The sequence below is a fragment of the Bombus vancouverensis genome, chromosome 1 (assembly GCF_051014615.1).
Source record: "Bombus vancouverensis nearcticus chromosome 1, iyBomVanc1_principal, whole genome shotgun sequence".
NCBI lineage: Eukaryota > Metazoa > Arthropoda > Insecta > Hymenoptera > Apidae > Bombus > Bombus vancouverensis.
The window spans coordinates 15,381,473-15,400,786 of NC_134911.1; the positions used below are offsets into that span (position 1 = coordinate 15,381,473).

The 19,314-nt window shown below is 44.3% G+C and overlaps 1 protein-coding gene across 1 annotated transcript in view; it reads right to left on the reverse strand.

Moving 5' to 3' along the window:
- Pdk1 (Phosphoinositide-dependent kinase 1) overlaps positions 1-19,314 on the reverse strand; it is a 407,695-nt gene that overhangs the window by 369,108 nt on the left and 19,273 nt on the right. The window lies entirely within an intron of this gene.

Here is a 19,314-nt window from a genome sequence, read left to right on the forward strand (position 1 = left end):
ACGGAGGAACCTTCCGCTTCCACTTCACTTTGCAGTTTTTCGTCGATACGTGTTTTTTTAATTCTGATCTCGGATAAATTTGACTAGTTGTTAACCAAACGCGATTACTTTTACGCAGTAAACAATATTAAACAGTAACATTCTAAGCACCCTTGCAACATAACCGAACCGAAGTTAAGATATACGTGTAATTGAAGTTTCAGACTCTTATCTTCTCAAGTTTCTGGGAACCTACTCGTCGTGTTATGTTATAATATTAATAAGAATTCTGCTCGGAGCTGTTCTATATTACCACATAATCTATCCTTTAGACAACTATTTACCACGGCGTTCATCCAAAATCGTCCTTACATCACTTGTGACCATTTGTGGAGGATTCTTCTACGATTCCAACTGGCTTCGTGGATAGAGTCCATCCCCGATCTCTAGAGGAAAATAATCTATCACCGAGTGGATTCTTCTTCCCTTTGCAATGCCATTCCAGGACATACACTCTATCTTGATGAAATTGAGACTTAGAAAAATGCCCACATTCGGATAAGTAATTTTATCGCGAAAGAATGCCAAGAAGAATTCTAGTAACGAGAGAAACCATTTTCTTCGGAGAAAAGAGAATTACAACAATAAGAAAACCTATCCAAGGAAATAAAGAATTCTTGCAATAAAAAGTGCAGCAAAGGGAAAGGTCATTTTTACAATGAACGGGACAGCAACAGAATGTAAAAAATTAAACAACAAAAAAAACGACATAAAGATATGAAAGAAGCTACGACCGATAGAAGTAACAAGCAACACCCGTCTAAAGCAGAGGAAATAATATCACGATGTCCAAAAGGTTGAAACCTTCATAAATGAAAATGTGAACACGAATTCCAAACTGATCTGCTTCTTAAGATGCCTAAAGTTTCTAACTGTAAATCAGTACAGTATGAGTATCAAGTTATTATGTAAAAATATAACACGATGTCAATTTTGCAAACTCCTTTTCCTTTGCAAAACTCTATACTTCTATCCAATCTTCCGCGAAAAACTTAGATGTACGATTGCACGAATAACGTCCCTTTTAAAAAAGAATATTGCGACATAATTAAACCAGACATACCGTACACAGTGCCGTTACACCAAACGACTAAAGCTATCGATCTGTCCGAGGAAAATTGTACAGTTTCATTGGTAAATTGGAGAGAGAAGCTATAATTTCTATGGTAGAGAAGTGGTTGTTGTTAGCGGTATTATCGAGAATCTCATCCTAGTCGCGAAATCATATTCCCCGCGATACTCTTGAAATTCAAATGAGCCGTTCTGCCGTGCATTCTATCTATGGTGCTGATTACCGTAAATCAAAAGTTGTTCAGAAAATTGCACCGGGGTACGAAAATATGTCGACGAAAGACCGGCACTGGGCGTGATGTCACGTCATTTCTCTACAGAAGGGGGCGAACAAGGGAGAGAGAGACCCGTGCCGTGACCCGCTTACGGTGCGGTACGACGCTCGTAATTGGACACCGATTCCCATTTGGCTTCTAGGAGAGACGGGGCTCGATTTAATACGATTCAACCCGGCCAGTGGTTGCCCTAATTTCGCCGCGTTCATGCAAATCCGACGTACGCCAGGGACCGTGTTTCTTAATCCCGTTGCGTCACCGTCTTCCGCACCCTCTCACTCCGATTCTGTTGGATGTTTTCAAATCAAAAGAGAGCCGGGATTACGAGATTATCGCTATCCAGATCTTTTATCCTTCATTTCGGAATACGAAACGATAAAATAGGCAGAATGTAAATACATTTTCTTCCGATCGTTATTACTCGAAACTCTCAGGAACCAAACGTATCAACTATATTTTTTATTAATTTTGTTTTACAATAATATCTTTATTGGATAATAAAGATGATTTCGATATCTTGTCCAGATCGAGTTTGTAAATTTCGCTTATAAAATTTTAATAATAATATCAATGTAATTATAGAAGAGAAGCCAAGGTTTCATTGAGAAGACGTTCGCTAGTCACCGATCGGTATCACGTTGGTCAACGTATTAATATTTCCTCCGCGAGTAAATACCTACTTGCCTTTAACGATCAAGATCAAAGGATCGAAACCTCAACTCTTTTTCTGGAATTACAACGAAATCACGATAGAAGGGGCAAATCGCGATAACGGGAGACAATTGAAATTTCAGAGGTGGATTTGTTTCGGACAGCCGCGCCACGCACAGGCTAATTTCGCATTGGTTATATGAAAGTCAGCGGGAAACCACGGGCATCCGCATTCCCACAGGCCCGTAACGCATGACAGAGATGTCACGCAGTCCGCACGCACATACGCGTGTACCGTGAACGCGGTTCGAGGTCGACGGTATGTCGTGTCCACGTTAGTGCGTTCGCTAACAGTAACGGCACGGGGACGAAACGCCAAGCAACAAAAGAGAGAGAAAGAGAGACACCGAAAAAAAGAAGCAAAATGTGTAGAGAGAATAAGCGAGCTTTTACAGTCCGATCCGCGTCACCGGCGACCTCCAGGCACGATACCTATCGTAATTGCCGGTAATGTCAGCTCGAAACGCCACAGATAAGGGATCGAACGATTACCATTTAACACGGTTTATATTGCCGGATAATTAGCCGGAATAACGCGACCGAGACTCGATCGACCGCGACAAGCGTTCCGCGAGCCTAGCCTCGCTAATGGAAAGAAAAAAGATAGCAATGATCGTTTTAGTGGAAACGGAACGACCCGATTCAACCATTCAATGGCCGAATTTCTCTCCTAATATTTCCCCGTATTTGCGATTTCTCTGGAATAATTCGGGGAATAATTTAACAAAAGTGTTCTATGGATTAAAAGCTCACCGATCGATTGGAATCTCGGATATTTCTATCTTTAAATAAATTAATTTCGCAAAAATATTTGTAATATGGGGTTTCTTTCGAACGTTATAGAATATATGGGACGTTAATCGCTGGAACGCGATATCTCCTAAATCGCGTCGAAATCCAGAAAACCAATTGCGGCAATAATGTGATCATAACCAAACGCGAAAGCACGACCATACTCAAAGGTAGCGAGCGATAAAACACCGTTTGCCCAGGACCTCGGAAATGAAACTGGCAGAGCATCGACATTTTTCCACGTGGTGTTTCTGATCGTGCAGGAAAGGATCGCCGGGCCACCGAAAACGGAACATTCCCGACATGGTCGTGTGTCAATTTACTGGGTAGTTTCGACTCGTAAACACGAATCTCCGTCTCGTAACTATATACCATCGTCGGCGGTTACCCGCGTGTCACGTTGCAATAAAATTCTAACAATATCGCCGCATCGATTTCTCGGTTCCTAGTTTCTACCAATCTACCCAGTTTCTACAAATTTGTATCCCTCGAAAATGAGAATTGCAACACCGCCGCCACTTTTATGATTGAAATTTCGCGCATCCGTGTGTACGAACCGGCGACGGTATTTCTCGCGAACGCGTGATGTTTGCCAATGGTGTAACGCAGCTCGCACATCGCTTGGCACAAAGAAAATAAAGCGAACACCGCGACGAGATGCGACGATGGAAATTTACACGCGACCGGTACACATATTATTCCCTTTTCTGGCGAAGGCCCCTTCTGTCGGCTCCCAAAGGGGAATGTCCCGGAAAATCTTGTCTTCCGGAGCAGCAACTGTTTTCAAGAAGATGACGACTTCCACCCCCCGAGAGAGACCCGCCGAATAAGTAGACAAGAACCAGGTCAAACGCGACGACGCCGCTTTAATATCTCCGTTTCCTTTCTCTCTTTCTGTTCTACCAACGATATAAAAGGTTCCTCTTTGTCGCCCTCTGCCTCCCTCGAAAATATTCCCATCCCGCAACGAGGATTTCTCGAATCCATGGCTCGATTACACTGTGCGATGGTTTTCACACGATCAGGAGTAACGAACCGTGGACTGTTTACTGGCGAATTCTTATGTTCCAGCTAGAGTAAGGTTGTCATTACGTACGTAGACATGCACGAGAATAACCGCGAATAAAACATTATTATATTTTATTACTATATTTTAATTCACTCTATTCTACTCATTCCATAATTATCTGTAATACAATCGTGTTTCCCTATCAGACAAATCCGAGATTAAAAGACAAAAATTCGAGGGTCGTGGCGAGGTTAATGTCCTATGAAAGCTACACCTGTCGCAAAAAAGCAACACGACTGCACCGTGGCAAGTCAGGTGACATTTTTTATCGAATTAGAAAAAGCACGATGATCCTTGTCCAGCTAGTTAATTGCTACGTCCAGCACGAGGTTTACGATACAACGAACATTTCTCCGGAACGTTTACAGAAGTGTCGGTCAGGACATGAGTGAGAGGCTAATCCTTCAGCGGAAGATCCGAGGAAGGGCCATGTGTTTTTGGGATGGACGCCAGGTGCGGGAACGGGCGAAGAGGGTAAGAACCACAACGGTTCTAGGTTCGTAAGATGGTTGCAAGGGCAGCAGCCAGCAGAGGGGCGTTACAGGGTGTGCAAGCCTCTGTTTGACGTGAAATTGCGTGACTGGCCCATTCGTCTCCGGCTTATCCTCTGCCACGTGCCCCCTTTTGCTTTTCTTATCTGGCCTTGCACGCACTTTATCCGATATCGTGGGGAGCCTCAAATCCGTCACTTTCCAGCGAACGCGGTCGTCCCTGCGTGCCAGTGGAACCTTTGCGGGGAAAAAAGGGTCCGTGGAAAAAAAGAGCTGCCCCGGTCGCTCGGCGAATATACTCCAGAGGAGAAGCAAGGAAATTGGAAAACATGAAATATGACCCTTCGGACAGTTTCGACCGCTAATGCGTCTCTGTACCCCGTCTCCCAGGAAAATATTTATAATATCAGCGTTACGACGCGTCCACCTTCTCGCAGTCCGAGAGGAAGGGAGCGAAATATCTCGACGAAATTATAACGATGCGTCTCTGTTTATTAGAAATGCTCTCGACGTACTATTATCGACTCGCTCTCGCGATGACTTTGAAGCTTCGTCGAGGCCACTGTTCTATTATTACCACGTGCTATCGACGAAGGAAAGAATAACGACAAGGTCACGAGTTAGAACACGAAGATGGAATGTGGAGAGAGGGAGAGAGCTAACGATGAAATTGGGACGACGAACGAGAAAATGAGACGTGAAAGGGGGACGTCGAAAACATTAGGAATGTACCATGGCTCGGAAGGAAATCAAATTTGGTTATGAATGGCAGTGATTAGGACTAATGCCCGCTGATTGTCGTGCCTCGCCCGTACAGGCAATTACGATCGAACGACCGAACGACCCTCGATCGAATGGTGACACTACTGAAAAAACGTTGATGAAAAAAAGTTGATCGATTGGAACGATAATGCGCGTAGTAAAGTACCATTAATCGTTGACGAAGATAGATTCACGTCTTACGTATGTCGTGTGTACTCACAATAGGTGATTATTGGTTGCGCTAATCATCACATAATGAGTATTCATCGACTAATAGCAAGATTCGAATTAGATAGTATGATCTTAATGAACTTGAAACTGTGGCAAATTATAAGCTATCGGGATAAAAACGTAACTGGAGTTTAAATGTAGATGAAGGTAACTGCGTGCGCTACAAGACTTGTATACATATATAATTACGGAAGCTCGTTATGAAAACACAGACTCGGATCTGTCCACGTGCGAGATAAATCTACCCAAATATCCTTTGCAGGATTATATCGAAACGAGATCGAATCAAGACGCGGTTAAAGAGGAACCATTCGAATTCATCGAAGGCTACATCGGTTCGTCAACCGCTCTTTTTCTCATCATCGAAGGACAACCGTTCGCTACGTGATTTATTTGAATAGGCAAATCTGCGTTCAATGAAAGATTACGGGCTAGATTAAGCCAAAATTATCATTCCCAATAGGTGAATATAGGGTCGAGCCTTTGAAGGAAGCGTAAGATACAAATAGCAAATAAAATATGCAAGCACGCGTGCCACGTGTTTCCGAGACTGCAACCCCAGTTGCTTCGATCCGCGCAGGATAAATTTTATTTACCCACTATCCTGCCTGACCAACGAGTTACGTGTAATTTACATACATTTCCAAGTCGAGGCAAAGACTGCGATACAACTGTTTGAAAATTCGCCCACGCAATAAATCCACCGCGAATGATACAATTAAAAAACGACCACTTGGTTCGATTCCTCGCAAACGAAATCGATATACGTCGTTAAGCGTACTCAAATTTTTACTTTCATTGTCAGTCTCGCCGATATTTTCCATCTATTATCTATCGTTTCTCTGATAAATTAACACGCTCGGCGTTTATCCAGGCTCGAATAAATCCATAACGTTCGGATGAACTCAAAGAGTAATCAACTAATCAGTCCTAGAGTACAATAGATGCTTTTAACCCCCTCTTATTTGTCCCAGCCCCATGGCTGCATCCCGCATTTAATTTCCCTTTCTTCCAGCACGAATTATTATCATTATCGAGCCAGTATCATTTTTCGCCGCCCACGATATCATTGCCCTCCACTTTCTCTACCCTCCTATCTAAATCGTCCCTCCGCCCAATTCCAGACGCGCGCGAGAGTCGGGATAGAATCCCAGACTGCAATAACCGAGTTGACTCGGCGACAATACGATAATTTGTACGAATACTTATACGTTACTCAATCCGAACTGGCAATAATATACTCTTGAACCCTATCGAATTTATCAACGCTAGATTTCTTCTCGACCACCCGTAATAACTTTGCTAATATTCTCCCTTTTCTCGATTTCGTATCCGGCCCGTTTCTCCTGCGCGCCAACGATCCGAAATTTATCGAAGAGGCAACCGAAACAAGGGGAGAAGGGAACTCGTTGTTCGAGAAAAGCATTAAACAGGTCGCTGCTCCTTAGACGAGCGGATGACACCTCCGAACGACGGAAGCTGCGAGCGATGATAGCGAAATCTCAGTGGGTAATCTATCTTCGCGAGTCGACGCACGGCCTCGAAAAACCGCGTCACTAAGGGTCTAACGAGCTTCCATCAGGAGCAAAAAATTCCCACAATTATTTCCAACCGATCTATCTATTCCAACTACTCTAATGAGAATCATTTACACGATCTTATACAATGTAACTCTCTAATCTATTCTTTGACTCGAATTAGAAGCAACCTTAACGGATAACAAAGCCCGCTACGGAGTCGTTCCGATTTTTATTCCCATCGATCGTCGCGCCGATTCGTACCGCGTGTCGAATTTTATTGTCCCTCGGAAGATAGTAAGATTGTAAAAGGGAGTCGTGTAAAATGTAACTCGAAGAAAATTGGGGATTGTCTTCCTCGTACGCATATTTATACGATCGTTTCTATTTCTTTCGCCGTTTCGACGGTCAAAATCGTTACACGCTTCATAACCGAGCTTACAAGGCTTCGCGATTCAGCCACCTATTTCCGAAGGAGGGGAGATCGTTAAATCGTTATTCTTGATTACCGCATCGTTAAATTATCAGACACCGAAGTAACGAAATGCTCCCTCTGGAAGACAAGCGAGTCCGAGTGAAAAGAGAAAACGGAGCACGGGACATCGCGCTAGGTAAAACCTCGTTAAAACTGTCCTCTAACCTTAGACCTTTCACACTCTCGAAGAAACCAACACAGGCCAGACGAAAAGAAAAATTAGAGCGTTCGGCGAGATGAAATTAGAAGTAGAAGTTCGCCTCTACGAGATCTGGGAACGGCTCGATTAATTGACGTTTTATCGCTACGTGACGGCCGAAGCCGGCAATAACGTTCGGTCAATCATGAAAAACAGATTTTACGTCTTATCGGTAGAAGGTTCGGTGACGTAGTGCGTCAGACTGAATCGCAGTAAACACGAGATCGATGTTGAGCATATTCGTTGATCGTCTAGTGGATCCTAAAAATTCCGATGCGAATTTTACAAACTTCCAATGAATTTGTAGATTGCTGACTAGCGCCACGATCGCCGAGCTTTTCGCCGAAATTCGAGGGGATGAAACGTAGCCGCAACAACATCGTAGTGGAAAGTTACGATCGCTCTCTTTCGCATTTCCAAGTTACTAGATCGATAAGGACGAAGGATCTTACCAAGCACGTGTTTATATGCTTTTTTTATACCGCTGGTAATACCAATGAAATTGCTCGAAGCAGTAAAAAGAAAAAAGAAAGATGAAATCTCTCTAGCAGCGTTCGCGCGCGTTACTCAAGTTTTATAGTTTATTTAAAGGCGAAAATTGCGATCTCATTAATGTAATCGGAGAGCCGGTTCTCGAGCAAAGCGGACAATGAAAATCGTGTCTCGAAGAACTCTGAGCGATATCAACCTTAAATCTATGCCCTACGAGCGAGTTAACTGGGTTACAGACCTTGGTTACGATTACTAGAACTAATTTCATCCGCTCCCCTCTACGGGAGTACGAAACCGTACAATTCCCAGCAATTTTCGGTCCTACGAACTACGTAAAAACGTTTCCTTCTTGTTTCCTCCGCCAACCGTGTCCCTCGTCCCTACCCTTCCGTGACACTCGAGCTGTAATAACGAAGTCTACCTTCCCCGTGAAAATTGCGGAATGCAAGTAGCTGGGGCCATTCACGGACTCGTATTGCGGCAGAATAGGCGGCGAACACCTCGAAACCACCCACGCTGCCGAAGCGAAAACCAGCTACCCTCCTACCGGCCCGTCGACGAGGCTAGAAAGGGGTGGCGTAGTACTCGAGGAGGAGAACCGTGTGTATCGACCACTGACGTCATCCATCCCCACTAAACTACGTCACGTATACGTTTCACCGTAGAAGAGAAGGGTGTCGCAGTGCCGTAGTGATTTTGTGGCGCATCAACGGGCTCCTGAAACCACCGCTTCCTTCCCCTATCGTCCTTCTATCGCCAGACAAATCTTCCACTGGCTTGACCAGCACATGATCCCAGCAACGATTTTATTACCCTGCTTTACCACAGCTATCTTGTAAATTCGATTATCCGTGTGATTCGTAGACTATCAATTTTTGCGGAAGTTTTACGAGCGGAAGAGCATCGGAGCTGGAAAAGCCAGCTTTCTCGTACCATTCAAGCTTTCGACGACCGGGTCAGTCTACGTTAAACCTTTCCAACAGCTGCATGGTCATATAAGCAGGATATTTGCACGTGCATACATATGTACATTCCGTGCAAACGTTTCGAAAACTTTATTACGGTCGAACAATTTCGTTCCGTTGCCGCGAATTTTTATGGGACTACGTGTCGGTTCTAAAACATCGAGAACTATACCGCGCACCGCGCCGCTTTCGATCATGTTTCCCTGAGCTTTTTCGAGGCTCGTGAATCCGCCGCGAAACGTGCGTGCACCCTCGTGGCGGGAAATCTTGTTTATATACAACGGCATGCTACCTCTATTACGATCGTTCGATTGTAGATTTTTTGGAAATTTACAAACAGAATACGCGAACGTATTGAAGGTTTAATGTATCGTTGTACTTTATCGTTGTAAATAATGATATTTTCGGTACGTCTTTAAATATGCAAACGCTCTTCATGTTCGATTGGGCAATTTTGTAATTCGCAGTTGCATTGCGACGTTAATAATGAAACGCGTTATATAACAGCGAAAATATTAACGCGATTCATCGTGCGTCGGTGTGTTTATTTCAACGCGATCGCGTTATCGTCGCGTCGCCACGTTAAGAACTTTTCGAGGTATTACAAGTTTCATCGGGCACAAGCGTATACCGGGAAACATTAAATTTCATCAGCGGAGTTCTGCTCTTAATAAGCAATTATCTTCTTGAATCCAAGTTTACCGCGGCGCGCGTAAACTTGCTCGCACGAGTAGGCGGCTTTCCAACGATCGCACGCTAAACATCGTTCACGCGAACGATAATAACGCGTGCGGAAAAACATAAGCATACTCGCGTTAACTCGCGTATGATCGTGAAAACAACGAAATTACCAAAACTAAAAAGCTAATCTGGTTGACTGTTCGTTTAACGTTTCAAGGATGATAAAGAGTCGCATGGAAAAGCATGTTTAAAGGCGTTGGTGTAAATCGAAAAGGCGGGAGTATGCGGGGCCTGTCCGCGCCAAAATTTCACAGCCCTGAACCCGTGGGAGCCTGAGTACAAAAGTATTGATTCGTTTCATCCCCACCTGATACTCTACGCTACCCCTACTATTCCGTCGTCGCCGTCGTCGTCGTCGTCGCCGTAGTCGTCGTCGTCGTCGTCGTGCTACCTTCTCGTAGTCTCCCTCCTCTCTCGCTCACCCTTCGTTGCCCTTTCCCGCCCTTTCTGGAGCGTTGAGAAGGATAGAGACACGAAGGGCGGACGAAGACACGACTAAAGAGGGTACGAAGTGTAAAGAAAGAGAGGCACGAAGGCGGAAAAAAGACGGGACGAGGAGTCAAAGGAAGAGAGAGCGCGGGAAAATTCGCCCTCCATTTTTCTCGCGAGACAGTAACGCCATCGGGGACCCTCCTTCGGCTGTTAGATGCTGGTGCGAGAGAAAAAAGCTTGGTCTCTCTCTTTGTTTTTCCTTGGCCCGTTTGTTTTGCTCATTATCCATCGCTACAGGTCGTCGATATTCCATTACGGAGCACGTTCACCGAAAGAAAACAATTAAGACACGGCCTCTCGGTGTATGCATCTTCCCGCCTTCCACTCTGTAAATTGTTAAACGCCAGCCGCGCCACTGTGTTTTTCGCCCTCGAACAGCCAACCCTGTTCTCGCTCTCCGGTTGCCTGCCGCTTTGAAGCTTGCGGACGAAGACAGCGCGTACGGCCAATATACCGGCCAAAGCTGAGTAAATTAATCCGTAGTTCGCAATAACGCGGCGACCTCGTTCGCGGAAAGAATCGCAAAACGCCGCTGACCCGACGACATTGTAAATTTTCGCTCGATTGTCCGTTAGCACAGAGAATGGAAGGGTGCGCCAGCTTTCTTTTCCTTTTCCTTTTTTTCCTTTTTTCTTCTCATTCTCCTTCGAACGCGTCGCCACTCCTTTCCAAGGAGACGCGCCCTCGAGTCGATTAAAGAAAGCCAACGAGGATACGGTGTACCGGCTAATTGTGGCTGCACGACAATTACTAATTACTTTCAAAAGTCCAAACTTCCCTCGAACTTTAAGTCAACTACCAAATATTAATCCCTCTTCTCCACCGCGACGACATCGAGTTTCTTCCTTTTCTTCTCTCGAGGACGCGCTGGCAGTAACATTACCGTACAAAGTGGTTTTAAACTAAGCAAACGTACCTCGATTATTTCCAAATTACATACGTATGGAACGAAACAATGTTTGTCGCGAGTAAAAACGTTCTAACGACGAATTAATTTCTCGAAGGAATTACGTCGGTCGTAAAAATGTTAAACACCTATAGGATATAACGCACGCGAACGGAAGAAAGGCAGTCTAAAAAATTTCCTTCCGTCTGAAACTCATTAGAAAGGGCAGAAAGCACGATACGATGGCGATAGGGCATTGTTTTGCGAACTTACTTCCTTCGAGACACGTGGTCTTAGTGACACGTGTCGTGATGCCGTGACGCTGTGTTTCCGGTTGATTTCCCTCGTTTCTGGCCTATCCTTTTTTCCTCCTCCCTAATTACCGCGATTTAAGCGTTCTCGAGTCACGCGACAGCCTGCGTGCATCTAACCTGTGTGTATGCACGCCGCCAATGCAGCTGCACGTTCGTTTCCTATCCTCGGGTCAGACGCACGCCACGAATCACGAAGGGGAAAGCGAGATTTTCATTCACGCGAGCTTATTAGGTTACCCGTACGTGTCACTTCTAATTATCGATTGCGTCCGTTCTAGCTGAAACTCGCATCCTTAATGTTTCCTGTGCTAATATTTCCTATTTTCTTAGGCAAATCTATTCGTTTTCCGTTTCGTAGTATTTTTTAATCTCTCCAATCGATATGTTACTGGATACAACGAGTGCAGACTTACGGAGTTCTCCGTTGACATAAAAATAATTAATATGCCCGAATATTTATTGCGGTGTTACATACAGGTACCGAGAGTATATATCCAACGATAGACGTAAAAAAATGTAAATTTATGAGCAAGCGAACACGGCATTATCCGTAATGATACGCTGCAACGTATAGCGTCATAAGGAACAGAAATGGAATAACTGGCCCTCATAGCGTATTTTTATGAAGACGAATCCTTTCATCAAGCGCCGTACGTTACGCTCTTAATCAAGGAGTCGCGAAAGAAATCACAAGGTTCGCAAATGTCACGTTACGCCAGAAACTCTAATGCGTTGCGACGCGATAATTGCGTCTCGTTATCTAGCCATTTTCCATTACTAATTTCTTCTGTTTGCTTGGAACTGCAAACACGTAACCATTTCTCATCACGTCGATTACAAGCGTCGACTTCCATTACCGTCTAACTTACGAGGGTGGAAAGGAATCGAAGAATGTCCTAGCTAAATCAGCTACTCGATCGCGTGTCCTTTCCGGGGATCCAGCTTGGACGATACTCGTAACGCATGTTGAAACCACGTTTTACACGAAAATTTATCCCTTCCTCTAGAAACGGAAATGACAGTTTTTTAGAGATTTGTATCTTTCTACTTGCGAATACCACGTTTACAGCGAAAGCGGCAGATGTTCCAACTGCGCAACAATGTCGCGGTATTCACCGTGACATTGCAACCACGTTATTCAAAAGTGCTGGTTGCATAAAGCACGGATATTCGACGCTGGCAGCTTTCGTACACCATATGCACTTATGTTACATTTTACAAGACATCGCCTTATTATTTATTGCGTTACATTATATTACATTATATCATGTTACATCCTCAGTTCATTATTAATCTTCAAGAATGTCACGTTGCATTCTCTGAAAATAAAGACACAGTCAGAACACGAGGAGAAAGGAGGACAAAGAGGGAAAACGTGAAGAATCGCAAAACTGTCCAGCAATTTTTCAAGTTAAGGGCTGTTTGTGCTTTAATATCTGGAAAATGGAAAGGACAAGAGAGAGAGAGAGAGAGAGAAAGACAGACAGACAGACAGAGGGGGAAGCGTCGAAGAACACGAGCGGGAGCACGCGAGGCGATTTTGTGTAAAATTTACTTTGCTGCGAACAATCGCTGCCACCTTACCGCGTCTGAAGCAATTATTTGTCCCTTCGCTGGGACCTCGCGGAGCACTTGCTTCGGTAAACGCGATTATTTCGACGCGAGCGAATTAACAGCGTTTTCGTCGACATAAATTGCGTCGCATCTCGAGGTCGAGAGGGTGCACGACACTCGACGCGATCTGCTCCGACTGATCGAGCGAGTGGCGAAGCGAGCGTGCTGACAGAGAGGCAGCGATAACAAGAGGGTCAATAGATGAGGCAACGAAATGCATTTTTTCTTTCCTGCACCTCCAACTCCCAGGCTCGAACATCCGAAATTTACCGAAGGTGTTCGAGGAAAAAAGAAAACGAAGGGACGAAGCTGGGCGATGAGCTTGATGAGACTCTAAGTGCATAAAGAGGGTAAACACGATCTTCGTGCACCCTCGAAATCAAATGACGAAACTCGAGAAAGACAGAGAGGAAGAGGGTAAAGTCGAAACGAGAGGGGAGAGGGCGTAGTACGGTCGCACGCCTGTCGCCATCCCTCTGACAAAATATTCTCGATGACTCGTGCGAAAGTGGCGGCTCGAAGCAAAATGGCACTTCATTCTCGCTGGATGGATCTCCGAAAACATAACAGTAACCATAACAATGGAACCTGAGGGGCAACGGGACCGCGATTTCAGGTATCGTACTTCCACGAGCTTCTCGCAGGATCGATGGAAGAAAACCGACACATGTTTTCTGTTCAAAAGTGCCTCCGAGTGAATCATCGACAGATGGCATTTCGACAAGCTGTATCGTTTTCCAAAGGTTCCAGGAATCTGAATAAATTTTTGAAGAATCACGGATTAGAAAAATAAATTTATTATGCCTTTCATTTCCTTTTTGTGGACGAGACTCAACGAGAAATGAACGAAAAAACGAATTTAAAAAATTACCAAAGATTTTCGGACACAATTTGTGAAAGAAATACACGTACGTACGCGTTAAAGCAAAATTTCAACGGGTTTTGCAATTCGCGATAAAGTTGGGTACCTACTACTGATCACTTCAGATTTCGGTCGAAACGTTTCACGGTAGACACAATCATCATGGACATTCTGCACACTGCTGAACAGGTTTAATTTCGTTAAGAGCACTCGAGAGGCGACCACGATAAATTCCTGTGGCAGCCTGTGAACTTTTAAAGCGAATTTTTGGGGTCTGACCCCGCCGTGAATCGGCGACCGCTGATGTACAGAACGTCGCGTAAACTCGTTTTTACATCATTCGCTTTACGCTGCTTTTCGAAAATAAAAGAAAAAATAGGCGTTTCACGATGAGTGAAACTGTAAGTAGAACGACACAAAAAGAGAAATTGGGATAAACGAGATTATACTGTAATTATTTCTTAAAATAAAAAACTGAATCTTCCGTGAAATCAGAACTAAAAAACCGGTGTGTCTTAGGGAACGGGCAACTAGATGACCTAAAATATTTGGAACGACGTTTGACGAACAACCGTTCGTAGAGATCGGTACCCAGTTCGCTATTTCACGGCGCCACTATTCTATTCACGTGCGGGGCTACAAACCAATCAAATCAAAATGCGAAACGTATACAACGGAGTAAAGTGCAAGCGAAAATGAGGAGGCAGAGGCGTCGGTGGCAGGGACTATGGCGAAGCGCCACACCAGGGGTATATGCCATCGTCGATTCGATGGGATCGTTAAAATTAACGAGCGTATTCCACCTCCTCGAAAATGTCGCGAGCTTCTATTTTTCTCGCGCGTCGACCGACGATTTGCAGTGGCGGGGACGCGTTTTTCTGAAACCATGCGTCATCCCGAGCACGACGCGGCCGAGTGCCGTGTGCGAAAGTGGCGACCGCACTCGTATTGCCACATTATCAAAGTCGAGAGAGAGAAATCGGTTAAAAATATTCGGTAGACGTTCCGAGAATTTTACTCTCTTAACTTTCGCGGGATTCGGTTTCGTAATGGCTATTAATGCCGAACCACACCCCGTTCACCATTTTAGTTTATTGTTCGCCATCCGTTATTTATTATGTATCAGATTGGTAATATTATTCTGCGGGGTAGCAAACGTAATAATGACAAATTTCGCCGAACCTGTTTGTAATTACGGTTACAAATTAATAATGAAGTTGGTCAAAATTTACATTCGGCAAATACGTGATTTATATTTCTTGAATTTTTATCATGCAAATGCTTTACAGCTTAAATAATTTAGCTTCACAGCTTTCGTTAATGAGTTACCACCTTTCTCCTAACATAATCCAGTTACGTAAAAGCTAGGCTTCCTACGATATTCTAAATAAATTCGCATTCGTATCTAGCGCAATAACAACTACGCGAATTGTTCACGCGACAAAGCAACAATGATTGTCCGAACCGTGGACACACGACACGAAAAAAGAGCATTCCGGTTCAGCGGCTAGGAACATTTACGTCATCGTGCTCGTCGGTGCACGATGAGGAGGAGCACGAAATGCTCAGGGTGCACGATTTACAGGCGGCAATAATCGTTAAAAGATGTTTACAATGTGTAGAGGTAGGCTGTTACGCGAGTGAATTCAGCGCGACAACGAGCCACACGGAATCTAGACACGCGAGACGAGTGATATCAATGAAAGTATCTGTCGGGGATAACGATAATGCGACGGGGTTATTACACCCTCGAGGCCGATCCCTAGACGCCCTTTCGCGTGGCCAACTGATTTTTATCAACGCGCGCGTTACGCCACCAATTTCTTATAATACTCATCGACGGTAAGAGACTGGAACGGTAAAGAGAGCATACTCTCGAAAACCTAACGACCCGTGGAGAACACAGCAGAGAATCGTGTGCTATCTCGGCGATGCACGGATTAGGGGTAGAAAATGATATCCACATATGTGAGTCCGGATGTCTGTCGGACCACGGTGACGAATGCGCTCGCAATGGGAAAAGGGCAGCTCCGCTAAGAGACCACACGTCTTTCGTCCCAAATGGCGCTCTGATGTTTCACTACCTCTGAGTCTTTCGGGATTCCTTCCTGCTTCCTCCTACCATAGCGAGCGATACCCATTAAATGGTTTAGCTTTTGACGAATTTATTATCAACAATTTCTATATATCACGTACGCTTTATTTTTGTTTACATTCGCTTTAATAATCCTACGTACTGTTAAAAGTACTCGGATGATACTGTTTCCTATAACCTGTTATGACTACCGAATTTAATGATACTAGATATAAGAAAACAAAAAATAAAGCGAACACACAGAAAAAAATATCCTTTTCATCGTAGACTTAAAGTGAACCGTTTGACGATGATATTCACCGGGAGAGCTAAAAGCATTCCTCGACGCGTGTATGTAGGTTAAAATCTGTTGATATACAGCACGCACGTGGACTTCCTTTCGACCGGGCCACGTAAGCTTGGCTTCCTGTTCTTTTTTGACGACGACCCCTCGGCTTCGCGTCTGAAACGATAAGAACCGAATGGTGGTGGGGTTAATGTGCGTACACACCACGGGATGTCTACCAATTTCCGGGTTCACCTAATGCACTTATCAACCGGCTAGAAAGGATCGGAGAGAAAGGCTGCGAGATGGGAAAATAATTGAGACGCGGAGACCGCGTTGGGGAGGATCGACGGAAGTCGGCAAAGCCTCGTGTAAACCGGAACGAATCATAAAAGCGTGGAGAAATTAATGAGAACGAGGCGATTTCAAAAGAGAAACGAATCGGGCGAAAAATTATCTTGACCCCGAAATACGTCGCGAGGAATACAACACGAAATCATCATGTGAAATGAACAACGATAAAAATGTTACGTCATTGATTATTCGAACAAACGTGTTTTTAGCTTAACTGACTCCTTTTCATCTAACGACTGATCGAACAATTCCTACCTACGGTAAATAGTAATAGCGAACGTATCGTTGTTTCGTTTTCGTCGATTTAGACTCGCGCAATTATGCATGAATTCCATCGTAACGCTAATCGCCTTCAAACTCACCGTGTAACATTAGAAACAACGCTGAAATATTCAGGCCGATTCATTAAGCTGAAGACAAAGTTAGCCGTGTTTAATAATTCCCCGTCATATTTAAATAACAGCCGTTCAGAACTTGCGAGCTTTCGACGTTACACGCTTTAACCTCAAGCGAGAGATAGATAGAGGGACAAATTGCGTCGATACGCATCTCCAGTCTCAAAAATTGAATTTATTCGACATCGCTTCACTCTCAATTATGCACCAGGTAATTTCGACGCGACGCGTCTATCACGGTTCTCGATACTAACTTCGTAACACGAGGCTAACTTCCTCCGGCTTTTCTTTGGCAATTAAGAATCTTAATTTGAAATACGCGTGGTCTACGCTCTGTCGTAGGCCGCTCGCTGCGACCCCTAATCCAATAAGGAGCACCAAAGCACGAATTACCTACGAATCAACGAACCTACGAAATCTTGTCGCCGTAATTGGAAAGTATCCAGTGGCGATGACACCCCTAAACACGGGTCTACGAATCTTCTTGCGTTCCGGTGAAAGGATCTCGGAGATGAGCGCACCACCGAGTTTCTGACAACACTGATTTTATTTCTAACATCGTGAAAGATACCGTGGCCCTTACGTTCTGTTTGTAAGGCAAAGGTTTAACTGTTTCACCGGGATATCTCTCGAAGACTATAGTTGTTTAGTAAGGTATAGGAAAAGATTCAAACTGCAAAAGATATAAGATAAACTGATACGAATACACTTATTACTTTATAGACCCACGTATTTTAAATTAGCCGATATACTTTCTTTCGTTTCTTTGAATTCATAGAATGCTAGCGGTCCTAACCGTAGTAAATTAGACGAGAGAAATTTGTCAACGAGAGGAACACGTTTACACTTAAATTACTGAGCGCAAAGTTGCCAGTCAATGTGTTAACGCGTAACGAAATATAAATGCACATAGTTTATCTTTACATAGAGTCGGTTACAAACGATTCTCGGCATTGGAATTACAAGTACAGTTCAGCGTGCGATTAAATTATTCCGACTCGGTGAACGTTTCCACGATCCGGGGGATGGAAACGCTTATTTATTCGGTAAATCCGGGAACGAGCGACGGCGAGAATAAACGTCGCTGACAAAAACAGCGTGCCAGAGCGCGTGTACGCTTCGTGAAATTAAGTTACCACTGCCTCGTTATTCTCGTGAGACTCGAAATAAAGTGGTGGGGACATCCGCAAGGATTGAGTTACCGTCCACTTAATTGACCGCCCGCAGAAACGAGAAGAGGACACTGATTGACAGTGAGATGCAGCTGTCATCGAGGTCCGACCTCGAAGAAGGGTGTCCGCAAACGATTTAATTGGTCTTTAACAGCGAAATCCTAAAGCTCCATGATTCGGTTAGGAAAGAAGTAGGATAGAAAAAATAGAAAGAGAATGCAACTATCGGCTCGCGTTGCCACGTGTCAACTTCTTTAGGATATCGTAACTGGATACTAACTGAACTGAAATCAATTTATCAGTAAAAGTTCTTTACAGAGGAAGATGCGATGAAAATCATGCAGAAACGACACTACGTAGAGATACATTTGACAATCATTCAGGCAATTCCAGGCAATATGGAAATCTACTTTAGGCATCATAAATGCAACGTGATACCATGATCCTCGTACTTGTACGAGGCAACCAATAACTCGGTCGATTCAGCGGCAACGTCATCATTCGCCGTCGTCGAATTTCTCGGATTACATAAACCCAAATAATCCCATGAGTCATTCTAATTCTGGTTCCATCGGGATTGCACCGTTTCCTTCCCCCAGTTTTCTGTGTCGCATCCGATCGTTCTTTTGCCTTCATTCGTGCATGTCCTAAACGTCGCCTCTTTCCTACTCGACCGTCTACCGTATAAATAGCCATGGCACGTGTATCGTCTCGGACGCACACGGTGGCCCACTTTTCCCCTTAGCCTCACTCGAAATTAGAGAACTTTGACGATCGCGCTTTTTCATTTTCCACCACACGGATAACCATCTCTCGTTCGCGCGGTTTTACACCCTCGATTTCTTGGTTTTATCGTTTCCAACGATTCTAGGACGTCTACAATAAGGAAAATGGCACTTTTCCTCGAAAATAAACAAGAATTACGTCATCAAGAGGCATGTTCGTTACAGAATATCTTAGAACCGACGATAGACGTGACGACAGTCGTTTTGTTCACATATAAAAGCACGGTTTAAAAATAAATATAGGGTCGGC